General features: G+C 44.4%; 1 protein-coding gene across 2 annotated transcripts in view; it reads left to right on the top strand.

Moving 5' to 3' along the window:
- Nucleotides 1–8,579: 8,579 nt before the first annotated feature.
- Psd4 (pleckstrin and Sec7 domain containing 4) overlaps nucleotides 8,580–16,294 on the top strand; it is a 37,170-nt gene continuing 29,455 nt past the window's right edge. Inside the window, exons 1-2 of one of the 2 annotated variants that reach the window (XM_087899914.1) lie at nucleotides 8,580–8,814; nucleotides 13,299–13,371. The gene's annotated coding sequence lies outside the window, so the exon portion shown is untranslated. Of the gene's footprint in view, nucleotides 8,815–13,099; nucleotides 13,372–16,294 lie in introns of both variants that reach the window. The other variant, XM_087899915.1, reaches the window with a different exon arrangement.

Genomic DNA, 16,294 nt, shown 5'->3' with positions numbered 1-16,294 from the left:
CCGAGTCCATTTGCATTCACATTCGGCTGTGGTTTGCCGCACACGGAGAAATCTTTAGACCAGATTTAGAAACTGCAGAAACCGCTTTTGGCTAAGTAATTCTATTTAACATGAAGTAGTGTCTCGCTGTGAATCTGAACTATATTATTTATTTATATATTAAATATTTCACAGTGTTCCTCTTTGCCACTAATCTTTTATTGTGGTGGCTATTTCAATCTTGGCATAATCGTTTTTTTTAATTCAGCCTTTTTTGAGAGAGAGAGAGAGAGAGAGAGAGAGAGAGAGAGAGTGTGTGTGTGTGTGTGTGTGTGTGTCTCACTACTGAACTCCACCTTGAGATCCTCATGTCACAGCCTCCCAGTCTCTGAGATCACATGTGTTTACTACCACGAATGTTCTTCTGTGGTTTTGTTGTTGTTCGTGTTTTTAAACTGAGTGCTTTATTATTATTGCTACTATCATTATTATTATTATTATTACAAGTTTTCTGTGTGGTGCATGCATGGTGTCTGTGTGTGATTGTGCTCACGTGTGTGTGTGTGTGTGTGTGTGTGTGTAGGCCAGAGACTGACTTTGAACATCTTCAGCCATTGCTCTTTTCTTTAATTTTTGGGAAAGAGTCTCTCATTGAATGAGAAGCTGGATATGTCAGCTAGACTCAGATGGCTTTCCAGTCTTGGGGACCGGCCTGTCTCCGTCCTTCCAGCCCTGGGTTGCAGGCCAGCATCATCATGCTCAGCTTTTGAGTGGCGTTGGGGTCTAAACTCAGGTCTTGGTGATAGCACAAACACACTTTACCCACCCAGCCATCACCTCATCCCCACAAGTAGACTTTTCCTTATTGATCTATAGACGTGTGTGCTCTAGCCATGCTAACTCACATATACATATTCTGTCCTTTCTGTTCTGTCTGTTCTTTCGGCAGCACCGCCCCCCTGTTTGTCACCCAGGCTGGGCTGAATTTCTTTCCCTCTATGCCCTTCTTTTCTGTTTCCCATGTTGGGATGTGGGCAGACTCCACTGTTACTGACTTCTTGATATTTTTATAAATACGTTTCCCAATCTGAGGATTGCTTTCTCATGTTCCGTAGAGGGCATTTTGATGAGTGGTGTTTAAAATCATGATGCCCTACTTACAATTATTTTTCTTCTAAGAAATATTGCCTTCCAAAAGGTTTCGAATATTCTGTCCTGTTGTCTTATCTAAATGGTAGAGCTTTGGGTTTTATGTTTATGCCTGTGAGTCATTTCAGAAATAGTTTTCCTGTAAGGCATACGGGGGAAGAGTCATGCACTGTTCTTTTATTAAAATCACAGATGTATTAAAGCATAATATTTGATTCTTCCGTTTGCTGTACACTTCAATAGCTTTAGTAACCTCTAGAGCTGAGTAGTAATTGTTGTAACTGATTTTACAAAAATTTTCTCACCACAGGTGCTGGAGAGTTGGCTCGGTGGTTAAGAGCACTGACTGCCCTTTCAGAGGATCAAGGTTCAATTTCCAGCATTCACATGGTGGCTCACATCTGCCTGTAACTCTAATCCCAGGGAATTCAGTGCTCATCTCTGACCTCTGAGGACACTTGGCATGAATGTGATACACAGATTTACGTGTGTATTTACGTGCAGCCAAACACACGTAAATATAAAACACATAAAAATTACAATGAAATTATCATTCAGTGGCAGCAGTCTCCATCTTCCCTTCCAGGCCCAGGCATTTTCACATCCACGTTTCGAGCACTGCATTTTAAAAATTTGATAAAAAATTCATTGTGTAATACAATGTCTTTCATAGCTGAGTACATTATTTGGCTTTCAAGGTTCGTTCCTATTGCAGAATGTAATAATCAGTATTCTATTTTTGTCTGAATAGTTGTTCGTTACATAGACATACAGTATTTTGTTACTATTGATACACTATATTTTGTGTAGATACACACCATATTTTGTGGCTATCTTTTAGTAATTATGTGTTCTTTTGCTCCAAACAGCCAAGCAAAGATACTGCAATGGCAAATATCTTCATGACCCTTAGTACACATCTGGTTAGAATCATTGAAGCATACGAATATTCTGTGTTTAGTATTATTAGGCATGGCCAAACTATCTCCAATATGGCTGCTGCGTTTTACAATCCCACTGGCAATGAAGGAACACTTGACTTTCCCGTAACACTGCTGACATTAATTATTATCTATTATCTGTTTTTTGAGATTTTTCTGAAGTACTCTAGCATCGAGCTACATCCCTGACCCTGCTTATTATCTGCCAGTTTAAAATTATCACCAGTATATGAATACGTCATTGTGACTTTGTTCTGCATTTCCCTGATAGCTAATGAAGTTGGGCCTCTTTTTGTGTGTTTATTAGCCATTTGTCCATATTATTCACGGATAATCTCTTCAGGTTTTTTGCCATTTTTTTTTTCAGTGCTGGAGATTAAACTCGGGGCTTCTTGCATGCTAAACAAACACTGTACCACTCGGCTACATCCCCAGCCTCGTTTATTTCCAGGCAGAGTCACAGTAAATTACTCAACCTTTTAAGCAGCTGGGATCGCAGGCCTTTGACATCAACCCTGGGCTTTGGCCTATTTTTAAAACTGGATTGTTCTTTTTCACATTGAGTTATAAAACTTAGACGTTAGACCTAAGTCCTGTTTATAACAGAACCATACATTGAAAAGGCTTTCCCTCCCTACGGATTCACTGGTTACTTTGGTTAAAAGGTTTGTGGATCTATATTTGGACATCACAATGCTGTCTTTTTGGTCTGTTTTCCTGTCATTTCAGTTTGAAATATTTCTTTATGTTACCTATGGTTTATTCTTTGACCCATACTTTGCTTCGAAGTGTTTTGCTCAGTTTCCAAATGTACTGTGTGGTCCCTAGACAAGACACCGCTGTGTGCTGTTGGCTTAGTGTCCTTTTTACTAGAAAACACGGCCATATGATTTTCTGCATGGGAATTTTGAGTCTCTGGTAGTCCTGTATCTTGTTTCTATTACATTATCTAAAAGCTTATTCACTAAAAATAACAAATTATGATGGGGTCTATTGAGCTATATAGAAGCAGAATGTATAAAAATCACCAAGCACAAAGGGGGAGTGCAAATGGAGCAATCCGTAGCACAGAGAGTGAATCAACCTCCAGATAATGTAATAGGAACAAGAACATCCAAGACCATCTTGTTGGATGTTCCCTGCACATCTTCAAAGAATGAGTGCCATGATGCTGGTGTAATATTTCATAAAGTCAGTTTGGTCGAGCTGGGTGATAGTGCAGTGTAGGTCTTCCAACTCCTCACTGGTGTTCTGTGCACCTAGTTCACGAGCTATAAGAAAGGGGCTTGGGATTCCATAGAAATGACTGGGTTTTCTCTCACTTCTCTCAATTCTGTCAATTTTTACTCGGTGTATTTGGCAATTCCCTTAGTGGGTTCGCATATATTGGGAATCGTACGTCTTCTTAATAACTTGACACATTTGCCACTTGAAAATTGGCCCTTTTCTTTACGGTGTTATCTCTGTGTTAAATTTTGCTTTATCTAAAATTGAGCATTGCATAATTTATTTCCCCCATTCTTTTAATTTCAACAAGTGTGCATGCTTGTTGAGAGTATGTCCCTTGTGACCACAATGTAAGTAGGTCTTGTTTTATTAGTCCTTCTGATAGCTTTGTATTTTAACTGAGGTTCTTAATCATTGATTCATTGTCTATTTGTCTAGTGGTTATTTCTTTTGTATATTCTACTGATCTTGTTCTGAATTTAAATTGTATACATAAGAATCCTGTGACAATATTGTTCCATTTATATTCCCCTTCTGTGTTTGGTGAATTTTACACCTTTTGTTTCTTATAAGTTAATAAACCTCATAATAATATATTACCATTTTTAGTGAATAAACTTTTAGATAATGTAATATAAACAAGAAAAAGTTGTAGATTTATTTTTCTAGTGTTCTTCTAATTTACATTCATATTGCCCCCCATTTTGAATAATTTATTTGTTATCATATTAATAATTTATATTATACATATTAACAAAATTTATATTCCACTTTTGTTTAATATATTATAAATATGTAAATTAATTTAATAAATTATAATATAATTTATTTGAATTATTTATTTACTTCTTTCAGATTTTGTTTTCTTGCTTTTTGGAGGATTTTTGTTTTTTTGAGACAGAGTTTCTTGATGTAGCTTTTACTGTCTTGGAACTCATGTTGTAGACCACGCTGGCCTTGAACTCAGAAATCCACCTGCCTCTGCCTCCCAAGTTCTGGGATTAAAGACATATGTCACCACTGACCAGCTTCTTGCTTTTTATTTAAAATTTAATGGATATAGAACAAGATGACATATTATTATTTAATATTTATTTTTGTTTATCTATGTGCATATGTATGTCTGCATGTATGTGCCACATGTGTGTAGATGTGTGTTTAAGGAGGCCAAAAAGTATAGGTATCAGATCCCATGGAGCCAGAGTTACCACCCAGCACTGATGCTGAAAACTAAACTGGGATCGTCTGCAAGAGTTGTGTATGCGCTTAATCATGGAACTGTCTCCAGGCCCAGATGGTCTTTAGCCCCTTAAAGATGCCATTTCATTGACCTCTGGCATCATGGCTTCTGACGAGAAGTAACCTCAGTCCTGTATGCAATCTGTATTACTTTTCCCTCTGGGTGCCTGTTAGGTTTTTTCGATTTATCTGTGTTAGGTTAGCAGCTATGAAATGGTTTCAGTCTATAGTCTTTTTAAGAGCTAGCCAGTTAACCTGTCACAATGTCATAGAAGATCATTCATTACAGCAACGGCAGAGTCATATTGCTGAAAAGGTTCCAAAGCCCCACTGTCTACAGCAATGTACACTCTTGCTTAGATCTTAAATGCCCCTAAATGCACATGTGTTACAGGCTAGGTCCCAGCCTTTAGTGCCATGAGAAGAGGCGAACCCTTTAGGAGGTGGGACAATAGGGAGAAGGAAGTTAGGTCCTTAGGAATTATGCCCTTGTGGAGGATACTTTCCTCTTCCTTTCTTGTGTTTCCTGGTCACCACTGTGTGAACAGCCTTCTCTGCCGGCCATTCCCCATCATGATGCACTTCCTGTCACAGGACCAAACATGGCAGGTCCAAGTGACCACGGACCTTAGCAACCATGAGTCCAATCTCTTGTAATTTCTCTTTTTAAGTGGTCTGTCTCGGGAACTCCATCGTAGCATGAAAGATGACTAATTTGGAGTGTGTGCTGAGTGTCACGGGTTACTAGGACGCAGTGGAATGTGTTGTAGGAGAGAAACCCCAGTGGTAGGAGGTCTTCATCTTAGTTAGAGCTATCGGAAGCTTGTCCAATCACCCTTGGGTGACAACGACTTAGATTATGGGTCATCCTCATGGAAGCACATGCACATATATTCCATGCGGAACTTTACCGAGCAGCTGCTTTATTGACATTCCTTATCTCTTTGCCCATTATATCCTCCCCCCCTTCCCCCCAAAGTTCCTTATGGCATGAATCACAGTTTTGATTTTTACTTCCTTAATCCTTAAATTCAACAGCTTGGTTGTCTGTGGCTTTGTTCCAACTGACTATTAGTGATGCTAAGCATCTTGAAGGCGCTGCTTGACCAAGCTCACAGTGCTCGGACGACTCCTACAGACCCCTCACTGCCCTTGGTGGGATCTGTTGCCCAGCTCTTGCCTGTGACTCTGGTAGGCTTAATGTTTGGATTCCTTGCTGCTAAGGGTCCCTCACCGCAAGCTAGAGCTGGGATAATGTCGCAATTCTTATAGAAGTTGATCTTAGTAAGAATAAAACTTATTGTGGTTCCCTGGCAGAATTAGCTATGCAAGAAATCGAGTCTTCTATAGAACCTACTACTTACAACTATAAGTGAACCATTGGGGTTTCATGTTTTGCCTCAGAAACACAAAACTAGTATGGACAGGAAAAGATATTGATTATAAAATGCATGACAAACATTGGTGCCCTGTTGAAGGCCAAGTAAGCAGTTCTAGGAACCATGATGCTCTTCTGCCCTTTGCAGCACTGTAATAAAGATAGAGACCATATTGAAACAGGAGTTTATGGCAGAGACACAAAGAGAAACATTTTTACTCAGTCAACTGCCTTGCTTCCTGAGCAGACTTGCAGATCAAGACTTCTCTGAGCATAGAAAGAATTAAGAGTAGAACAGGGTATTTCTGACGTCAAGAATTTAAACAAGGGACTGAGGAATTAGATTTCCATAGAAAGATCAGATATTGATTATAGTAGATCAATAGACTAATACAGGGAAGTTTGATAGAACAGGCAGTAGGAAATAACTTCTGACCTATCAACTTGATCAAACTTAAATAGAGACATCCTGTCTATTGTTTCTGTAACCTCAAGGCTCTATGACATCAACCTTAAGGAAAAAGACTAAAAGAATTGATTTTATCATAATGTTAGATTTTAGTTCTCATGAAATTTGCTGTTTGCTTGTTTTGTTTCTTTTACTTTGATATGTGTATGTCATCAAGGAAGACTTTAGAAAAAGCATGTACCATAAAAAGACTTTATAATCAATGATTAAAATCTATGAGGACATATGATAATTGTCTTTCTGTGTCTGGGTTACCTCACTCGAATTAATGTTTTTTAGCTCCATCCATTTTCCTGCAAAATTCAAGCTGTCGTTTTTTTCTGCCGTGTAGTACTCCATTGTGCAAATGTACCACATTTTCCTTATCCATTCTTTGGTGGAGGGGCATTTAGGTTGTTTCCAGGTCCTGGCTGTGACAAACAAAGCTGCTATGAATATAGTTGAGCACATGTCCTTGTGTCACGATTGAGCATCCTTTGGATACAATGAATTTGTGTGTCAGTAAAGCCTGTGAGAGATGCACGTTGTAGGAGTAGGAAGCCATCCAGAGAGGCACTTCCTCTTGGTCTATCTCCCATAAAACGACACTCACAAGTGTCTCATGTCGGGTTCCCCATTGCTGCTCTTGCATCCACCCACTTCAGACCCTGCCATCATCTGGAACTGGATTCCGGCATGTTGGCTATTTCTTCTTTACTACAATCCATGTGAGTCTGTTTCTTTGGATGTGATGTGCGGAACATGGTGGGTGACTTATTGCTGCTCTGAATTCTGTCATTATCCACCTGGCCTTGTGCAGATGGGTTTTGTACATTACTTGGATGATTTCTTTCCATTCTGTCCCCAATTCTAGGGTATATCCCTTACTCTTGGCGTGTGGTCTTTTCCTCTAGGTGTGACTATCTTGAAATTTCAGTGGGAAGCTCGAAGTGGTTTTTGCCTGGCTGTCTGAACTATCAGGACTTAAACTACATCCCAGCGTTCATGATCATTTTCTTTGATGTTTGCATGCCAACCCGTGTGCATTCCCTCAGGAGGTGCAGAGATTTAAAAGGAGCTTGTGGGGCCTCTCGCTCAGGTGGCCCCTTCCTTTGTGAGAATATCCCTCTCTCAGAGGGGTCCTGTCCCTACCACCACCACCCTATACACACACTCTGCCTGTCAACTATGTCACGTCTGGTATGACAACTGGTGCATACCTGCCAGGTAGGCTGAAGTTTTTGGTCTGCTTGGTTCCTCCCATCCCCATATGCCCACTAAGTGTCTGACATACTCATACGAGATACACAAGACAGTTCAGAGTCATGCAGAATCTATAACTTAGCGTCAGGCATGTCTCAAAAGCAACTGACAGAGCCTGACCTTTAGGTTTCTCTCTCTCTCTCTCTCTCTCTCTCTCTCTCTCTCTCTCTCTCTCTCCCCCCCCCCCCCGTGTGTGTATGTGTGTCCTTGTGAAATTATTTATCCTGCTTCCTACCTTGAAAGTTGTGCAAATGAAATGTGTTAAGACATGCAATTATGACCCGGAACTCCACACATGTTAGCTGTGTCTCTTGCTTATAGCGCAGTTTGTCGGCTGTGTTTTAGGCAACTGGCTTTTCCAAGTTGTACGTTTCCAGGGCAGCTAAAATACCACTGGACACACAGAAAACACGGCATCACTTCATTCAAAATTCCTCTGCATGCCTTACATAGTGAAGAGAGTACAAGCTGGATGGCGCCAGAGAGAAGCTTATTAAAATTACAGTTTCTTGCCAAGTGCCAGTCTATGTCTGAGGGTAAGTTTGGGAAAATATCTTTGCGTCTCAAGTCGCAACTGGTTGCCAGCGTGTGGCCAATCCGGACCAGTTATGAAAGTTCACGGTAGGTCAACAGTTGCAGGCAGACAAAATTCTGAGCTCCAATAATGCATTCTTTGCCTGTGTCTGTCTACTAAATAAGTAAGAAATAATGGATTTGTGGGGATGCTCAATTATTGTCCGGCTGCAGGCAGGCAGGGTACGTGGGTCTGGCCAGTTTCCGGTTTATATGCTTGACAAAATCAACCAGATGGGGCCGAGGAGCGCGGCTCGCTGAGCGCTCATTGCGCCCGGCCCAACCCCGCCGCCCAGCCCTGAGCCGCGGTCAGACCAGTCGGACGGCTTCACTCCAGCCCGGCCCGCCCCGGCCCGGCCCGCCGATCGCCGCCCTCCCGGAAACCCGGTTCCACACCGCGCCGCCCCGCAGCCCTCGCCGCCCCGGCAGGCGCCTGGGCGCGGAGCCAAGGGGGCGTCCGGGCTGCGGGAGCCGCGGCAGGAGCCCGGCAGGACGTTGGTAAAGACACGTGTGAAGGGCTCGACTGCAGTGGCAAGAATTCAATCTGTCGCCCCACTCCTGACGGTGGCTTCCCTGTCTCCGCTGTGTCTTCTTGGTGCACCGGTCAAGACCAGCAGGTGAGAGCCTGAGGAGAGCTGCCCTGGGGCCAGGACGTCAAAGACAAGGGGGTCTGAGCTGGGGAGAAGCTGCAGAAGCCTCGAGAGCTGACAGGGACCCTAAGAATAAGGCCTAACTAAAGAGAGGGTTTGACTGTATCAATCCTAGTGTGGGGTCCTCTCTCTAAGGTGATGGGTCTAGGCTCCAGTTCCTAGCAGGGAGCAGGGCTTTGCTTCATATCTCCCTGATGGTCTCTGGTGCCTCTGACAACAGGGTGATTCTCCCTGACAATACTTGTTTGGTGGGAGCTTAAGGACTGCCCCCCAGCAATGCACCGGCATCGTGGAGAACAGGGCAGCTCTTTCCCACATGGTTGGCACAGGACCCTCTCCTGAGCTCTTCCTGGTGTGTCTGTCCAGAATACAGCAGACATTCTTGGGAAGGGAGACACCCATTCAGCTGATAGGTCACCTTCCTCTGTGGACCTAGTGTTCAGCCTCAGTTGTCCTTTCAAGTAGGATGATGATGGAACCAGGGATGTGAATGAGGCTGAGTTTTTCTAGGATACAGGATGACATTTGTTGCCCTGGTAAAGGCGTCCATCAGACCCCTTTGTCCATGACCTATTTGTATATGTCAGGAGGCCAGCGTCAGAGTCAAGTGCAGAACATCTCCAGTCTCATGGGCCTTTAAACCTCATTAGCCCAGCCCCTTCCCAAAGTCCAGAGCTGATTGGATGTAATTAGCATCTAATTGGATGTCTCTGGTTCCTCTACAGGAGCAAGACCTTAAGGTCAAGTTTAGACCGCCGGACTGTGCTGTGGTTCATTTTCTCCCAGACATGTTTTCTGTTTGGGGGCGGGTAACAGAAAAAGCCATTTGCCATTCCTTCATTCATTCATTCAACAGATATTACAGAGCAGTAACTGCTGCCGGGCAGACACCATGAACGCATTGCTCTCCTTTAGATACAGTTGCGGGGAGGAAGGAAGCAAGCCGATGATATCTCAGCGTGATCAATGCAGGGAGACAGAAATAAACTAAACAGTGTGAGGAAAGGTGACCGGAAAACGAGAGAAGCCGTCCTGTGGCGAGAAAGCGCCGCAGCAGACATCCTGCCTGAGGTGGGGAAGTGGTACCATCTTCAATGCCCACAAGTCTGCTGCACACTGCTGCTAAGACCTCGGGGAGCATGAGGCAGGGAGGAGCCTTCCCTGAAGTTCCAAGAACATTTCTTGTTGGGATGTTTAAATATAAGATAGCGCTACACCCTCCGAGGAGACATGTCCTGCTGTTTTATCCGTTCATTCATTTCACAAATATTTACCTAACAATCTATATCTTCCAGGTTTAAAAACGTATTAATGAACTTTCCTTGTGGATGTTATTTTCTGAGAGAAGGAAAAGGATAATAAGCTATTTATTTATTTATGGGAGTCTTGCTAGGTACCACGTTCCACAGGCTAGCCTTGAACTCTTGGTCCTCTTTTGACTCCAAGGTTACAGGAGCTCCACCGTTACAACTTGGGCAGGGACCTGAATGAAGACAGGACATAGCCACATGACTGCCCAGGGGAAGACGATTCCCACTCAGTGAGCAGAAAGGCTTAGATATGTGAGCAAGGTGTGAGCTCACCGAACACGTGGGAAGAGTAGGAAGGAAGCCCGGGGAGCTCGGACAGGTGAGCGGAGGCCGCCCCCTCCAGCTGCCTCTAGGAGAGTTTACAAACTCTGGCTTTAACACCAGGCCAGGCCTGACAGTCTACACCAAGCAGGGTAACTGTACTTTTGTCTCCCCGCCCCCACGCTGTCACAAAATACCTAACAAAAACAAGGTAAGGGAAGGGTCGTTTGTCTCCTGTTTGCCGTTCAGTTCGAGTCCAGTTCGTTACCGTGAGAAAGGCAGGAATGGCAGAAAGGTGCGTGAGGCAGCTGGTAATGTAGTCTGCAGCCAGCAAGCAGGGAGCGAGGAATGCTAGCCAGCACTCAGGAATGGTGGGGTCTTCGGTTAAACTTTTCTAGAATCACCCTCATAGACGTACTCAGAAGTGTGTTCCACTGATGATTCTCAAAATGAAGCTGACGACTGGAGAGTCCGCAGGGCCCGAGAGCTAGTCCGTCTGGCAAGAGAGGGAGCTGCTCATGCGCAGTACCCAGAGACATGTTGCCAGTTCGCACAAAGGGACTTAAAGTGGGAACCCTGTGATTTAAGAACGGCAGAAAAATTATTGCCTTCTGGAAAATTCCTAATAATCTTTTTTTTTTATCCTGAAACGAATTAGATGATCCAATTAGCAGGATTTGAAAAAAAATAAATAAATAAATAAATAAACAACAACAACAACAAAAACTATCTAGCTGGACAACAGAGTGACTGCGTTACTGAGCATGTGCTATAAACCAGCCCCCCTTAGCCTCCTATGTGTGGTAATTGTAGCTCTTTTTCTAATTGGTCTTAATAATAAAAACCCAGAGTCAGATAGCGGGAAAATACTGAAAGATCAGAGAACGAAATGAGCCAGCCACTAGAGAGACCTTTTTACCTCTACCGAATCCTCAGACCAAAGTGGGCAGGATCCTGTCTCCACAAATCCTCAGACTAAATGGGCTGAGCTCTTGTCTCCTCCCACCTTGAATGCCTCTCTGTCCAATCGTATCACTTCCTCCCTAGTGCTGGGTTTAAAGGTGTGAGCTATCACCGCCTGGCTCTGTTTCTTGCTTAGACTGAAACCAGCTTGTGGTAGCATAGGGTGGCCTTCAACTCAGAGGTCCATCTGCCTCTGCCTCCCAAGTGCTGGGATTAAAGGTGTGTCCCCACTGCCTGGCCTCTACGGCCAGCTAGTGGCTTAGCTCTGCACTCTGATCTTCAGGCAAGTTTTATTTGTTAGATCACAAACAAAATATCCCCGCAAGTAATAGCATAGTTAATCCTCACATCAGGGCTTTGGAGTATACACTGTTGCTATCCCATGAGAAAGCTGGGGCCCAGAGAGAGAGAGTTGCCTGAGGTTGCTTGGCAAGTACTTTGCATGAAGGTGGGGAGGGGGGGTGGAGAGGTGGGAGGGTGGGAAGGGGTGGAGTTTTCAAGCCTCTGTTTTCACCTGATGCGCATAGTAAAGTCAGAGATCCAATCTCAGGCCCACACTGCTCAGCTCTTTCAGTGAGTTCTGCCTGTCGCTCCAGCCTTTATCCAAGTGTGCAGCTGGCACTTAGAACAGAGTCCTTCTTAAAGCTGTGGTATCTGTGGTCATTCCAATAAGCACTGGTCCCGGGCTGTGGAAAGAAGGAGCAGACATGGGCACAGGGCCAGCTAGTCAGGTTCTGTTCAGTCCTACCCAGTGTGTAGGTTCAGTCCTACCCAGTGTGAGGCCCAACCTCACACCCCACCTCAAAGTTCTCTTTCCATTTCGTGTGGATGCTGGAGCCCTTCAGCTGTCCCTGTATTCCCAGACTTCCTCTGGACGCCCACCCTATTCCCAGAACTTCCTCTTCTCTCATCTGAAACAAAAAAAGCTGAGGTTAGGCTATTTATTTTTGGTTAAAAATTGCTGTTTCATTCAGAACATGGTTCTGGAGCCAGAGAAATCCATGACTGTGTTGCTGGTATCTGACAGGGCCTTCTAGCAGGAAGAGGGCCTCACAGAGCCAGATGGAAGGAAGCTGGTCCGAGTGGCCTTTATAATGAAGTTACTCTTGTGGTTCTCATTAATTTATTCATTTCTTCGTGAGCGCAAGAGCCTTGTGACCCAATCACTAACGAACGTTCCACCTCTCAAATTTGTGTATGGCTGAGAATTAAGTTCTCGACTCATGAAAGATAGGGAGCGCCTTCAGATCACAGTAACTGACGTGGCAATGGGCTTCTTGGATTTTCACACAAAACAATCGAGTGATAGGGAGGATGGGAAGGCCGGTGCCACCTGCAGTGCAGTGAGGAAAGGGTCTCCTCGGAACACGACTACAGGAGGTGGCAGTAAAGGATACGGGGCAGGGATGGAGACAACATGGTGATGCAAGCTTAATAATAATAATAATAATAATAATAATAATAATAATAATAATAATAATAATAATTTTTATTTAAAATAAATAAAATTTATTTAATTTAATTTAAAATAAATATTTATTATTACTATTATTATTATTATATTGGAATAATCCCAGGAGACAGAGGCAAGCCTGAGCTACATGAGGAGACCCTGTCTCTGAAAGCTAAAAAAGAGAGAGAAGACCACCAGGACTGTGAGTACATTTGCCCTTGTTAAAATTTCTCTCTCATTCTTTCTCTCTCTCTTTTTTTTTAAGGCATGGTCCCATGTAGCCCAGGCTAGCCTCAAGAAGGCCTTGAACTCCTGAGCCTCCTACTTCCACTTTCTAAGTGCTGGGATTGCAAGCATGTGCCCCCATGACCAGTATTAGATGGCGCTGGAGTTCAACAGGCAAGCACTCTACAACTGAGCTATCTTCCTAGCCCTTAGCAGAGGCTCTACGCTTTTATCCACAGGAAGGAGTGATTGAAGAAACCTGTGGCTGGTCACATGGCGATCTACACCAGAGAGAGATGCGGGAAGTTCTGGGTGAGTCAACCTTGTGCTCTGAGTCCAACTGATTAGCAAGGGTGGCGTGCTCGGGAGACAAACTCTACAAGCAAAGGAAATCAGTATGGTTAAGGACAACATGGAGGTTGTGGGCTAAATGTTCTCTGAACCATAAACATGGCTACATGGTCATAGGACACACATTCTGTTTTTAAACAGGCATGCACATGCGCGCGCACACACACCGCTCCTTTCTTTTCCTGTTTTACTTTTACAGATAGTAAGAAATAATACTCGGGCGTTTATCTTTTTGTAAAGTTAGCAGCCATTCTCAACAATTAATCTTCAAGATATGTAAATGGACCTCACCATTTCTAAACAAGTGTCTTTCTAAACAAAGTCCTGTTGGATGGGCATGCCATATTTATCAAGCCAGTCCCGTGGGTTTACAGGTTACTTTCCCTTGTCCATTGGAATAGACCATAATGTGTTAGGTCTACCTGCACCTCATCTGTCTTAGAAGACCTGTCTCAGCAGTAGGAGGAACTCATAAATGTGCCTTAAAAGAACGCGCACACCGGACTGCTGATGCTGCCGGGCCACTCTCGAGTGACAGAGCGTGCCTTTTACTTAGGAAAGTGACGATTTCCCAACGCTTCCAGGGTAGCATCAACTTGTTGGTCTTGTTCGTTTCAAGATGTCATCACCTTGTAGTTTTAATAGGTATTACTTTCTGATGAAATCATTTTATCGGCTCTCCATGCTTTAAGATGTTTGTCCCTCTGAGCACGCTTCATACCCTCTCTGTGTTGGCTGCCTTCCTAGTTCTACTGCAGCACACCAGAGACCGTCAGCTTGGGAAGGGGAAAGGTTTACTGGGGCACACAGTGTTGCGGGTTTTAGTGACGGGCAGCTGGCCTGTTGTTTGCGGCCTGTGGTGAAGCAACAGGTGATGGCAGAGACAGGAAGTGGACGAAGGGGCTTGCCTCCTGCCTGAGAAGCAGAGAAAGGAAGTACTGGGTCTGGCTCTTTGGTCTGAGATGCCTCCAATGACCTAAGACCTCTTGCTAGTTCCTACATCTCAAAGACACTTCTAAACAACGTTATGTTCTGAGGACTGAGGCTTCATTGCTCGACACTTCCAGATAGAAACTGTAGTTCTTGGCCTGCGCTTTAAATTGGATATCGGTTTTTATTTTTATTTTTTTGTTATTGCAACAAAATAACAAGGAGTCTTTTCTTTGTACCTTTTTAAAAATTCTTTGTGGGTTTCTCATGATGCCTCATAATCTCACTCATTTCCCCATCCCCTAACCTCTAACCTCTGCTTTTGCAACCTGACACCCCGAAAAAAAAAAAATTAAAAGAAAAGCCAGGAACCAAAACAACAATAAAAAGAAAGTTGAAAAAAAAATTCTCAGCGTAGAGCTGTAGTGTGACCCCATGAGTCACCCAGTGTACCCTTCAGTCCGTACACCTTTACTTGTCAAAGTGTTCATTGCTGTGAGTCATTGGTCTGGTTCAAGGCCTCTGGCCTCTGCTGCGCTATTGATAATGGGTTCTCACTGGAACTCCTCTTGGCTATCCTGTTGTTTTCCTGTGTTGTGGAGATCCTGCTGTTTTGGATCTGCAGGTCCAGCCATTTCACAGGTTTCAACAGTTCGTAGAAGTAGGGGATGTTGGGGTGAGCTAACTCACAGCCCTGGTTCTGGGTTGCTCAGCCTGCCAGCTCTCCCTCATTGCCACCACTAGGGTGCGCTCTCCAGCACTGTCCCAGCTAGCCCAAGGAGCCTGCAGCAAGGAGCGGGCCAGTTATCAGGCTCTCAGATTGTCATATCCGGGTCACCCACTTTCACACCACCAGGGTCAGCTCTACTGTTTTTGCCCAGGGGAGGTGCAGGGCCTGCTCTCTCAATAGCCATAGGGGGCACACGAGGATGGTGAGCAAGTGGAGTCAGTCTCCTGCTCTCATGCCTTCAGGGCCGGCTCTCCTTTGTCCTTACCAATAGGGTCAGCTCTAGTGTGCTGCCCAGGGGACGTGCAGGGCTTGTGCTCCTATGTGCAGCAGCCAGTGAGCAGCAGGGCTGGTTTTCCCACCCCTGTGACCCCAGGGTCAGCTTTCCCACCTGAATTATAAGGAGTCTTAGGTCTCATGTCTTCTACCTTCCCTCCCCCAACCACCCTGATGTGTTTATGCTAGATTTATCCTTTGACCTAGACATACTTTAGAAAAATATGGTATTGACGTACATATGGATGAATCATAAATTACAAGGTGCTGTACATTAAAAATATCTCTTGTGTGCCAAAGGTCCTCAGCCTTGGTGGTTGGCACCTTCACCCGTTGAGCCATGTTGCTGGCCCCATCATCTTTTTCTTTTTACTTGCTAAAGACATTTTTTTTTTTTTGTAATTGGATTGCCAGTGACGTATGTAGCTGGAGTTTGAGGAATACTCTAACAGTCAGTTAATTGTGGATTAGTCTAGAAAGAGTGATTGGAGCCCTGTGGTGGAAGCCCTGAAGGGTAGAGAAGGTTGTGTGAAAATGGGGGAAAGAAACAGAGCTGACCAGGAAGAGTGTGGAAGGCCCATACCATAAGGTACTGTTTTGTTTCGTTTGTTGGTGGTGGGGGTTGTTGTGGATGGAGGGTGTCCAGTCAGTGAAGATGCCCAGGGAAGGATGATGTCATATTGATGGGAACTTAGGGTGGGCTGAGCTCAGAAGCCCCTGCAGCTCAAATCAGACAGGAGAGACCGCAGTGCCCGTGAACCCTCCAGGTATAAGAGAAAAGGACCCAGGCTGGTGGCAAGGCAACTCACAGGGAAATCCAGCCTCTCTGAGGCTATTTGCTAGACAGGACCTGGGAGGGGCAGGCAGGCTCCCAGGCAAGAGTGAGGAGGGTGCTCTTGGCACAGAGCAGGCGGCTAAGTCTGAAGTCCTGTGGAGAGTTCATCTGTGGGT

Source organism: Myodes glareolus, chromosome 21 (genome assembly GCF_982192425.1).
Source record: "Myodes glareolus chromosome 21, mMyoGla1.1, whole genome shotgun sequence".
Taxonomy (NCBI): domain Eukaryota; kingdom Metazoa; phylum Chordata; class Mammalia; order Rodentia; family Cricetidae; genus Myodes; species Myodes glareolus.
This window is presented reverse-complemented; position numbering and strand designations above follow the sequence as displayed.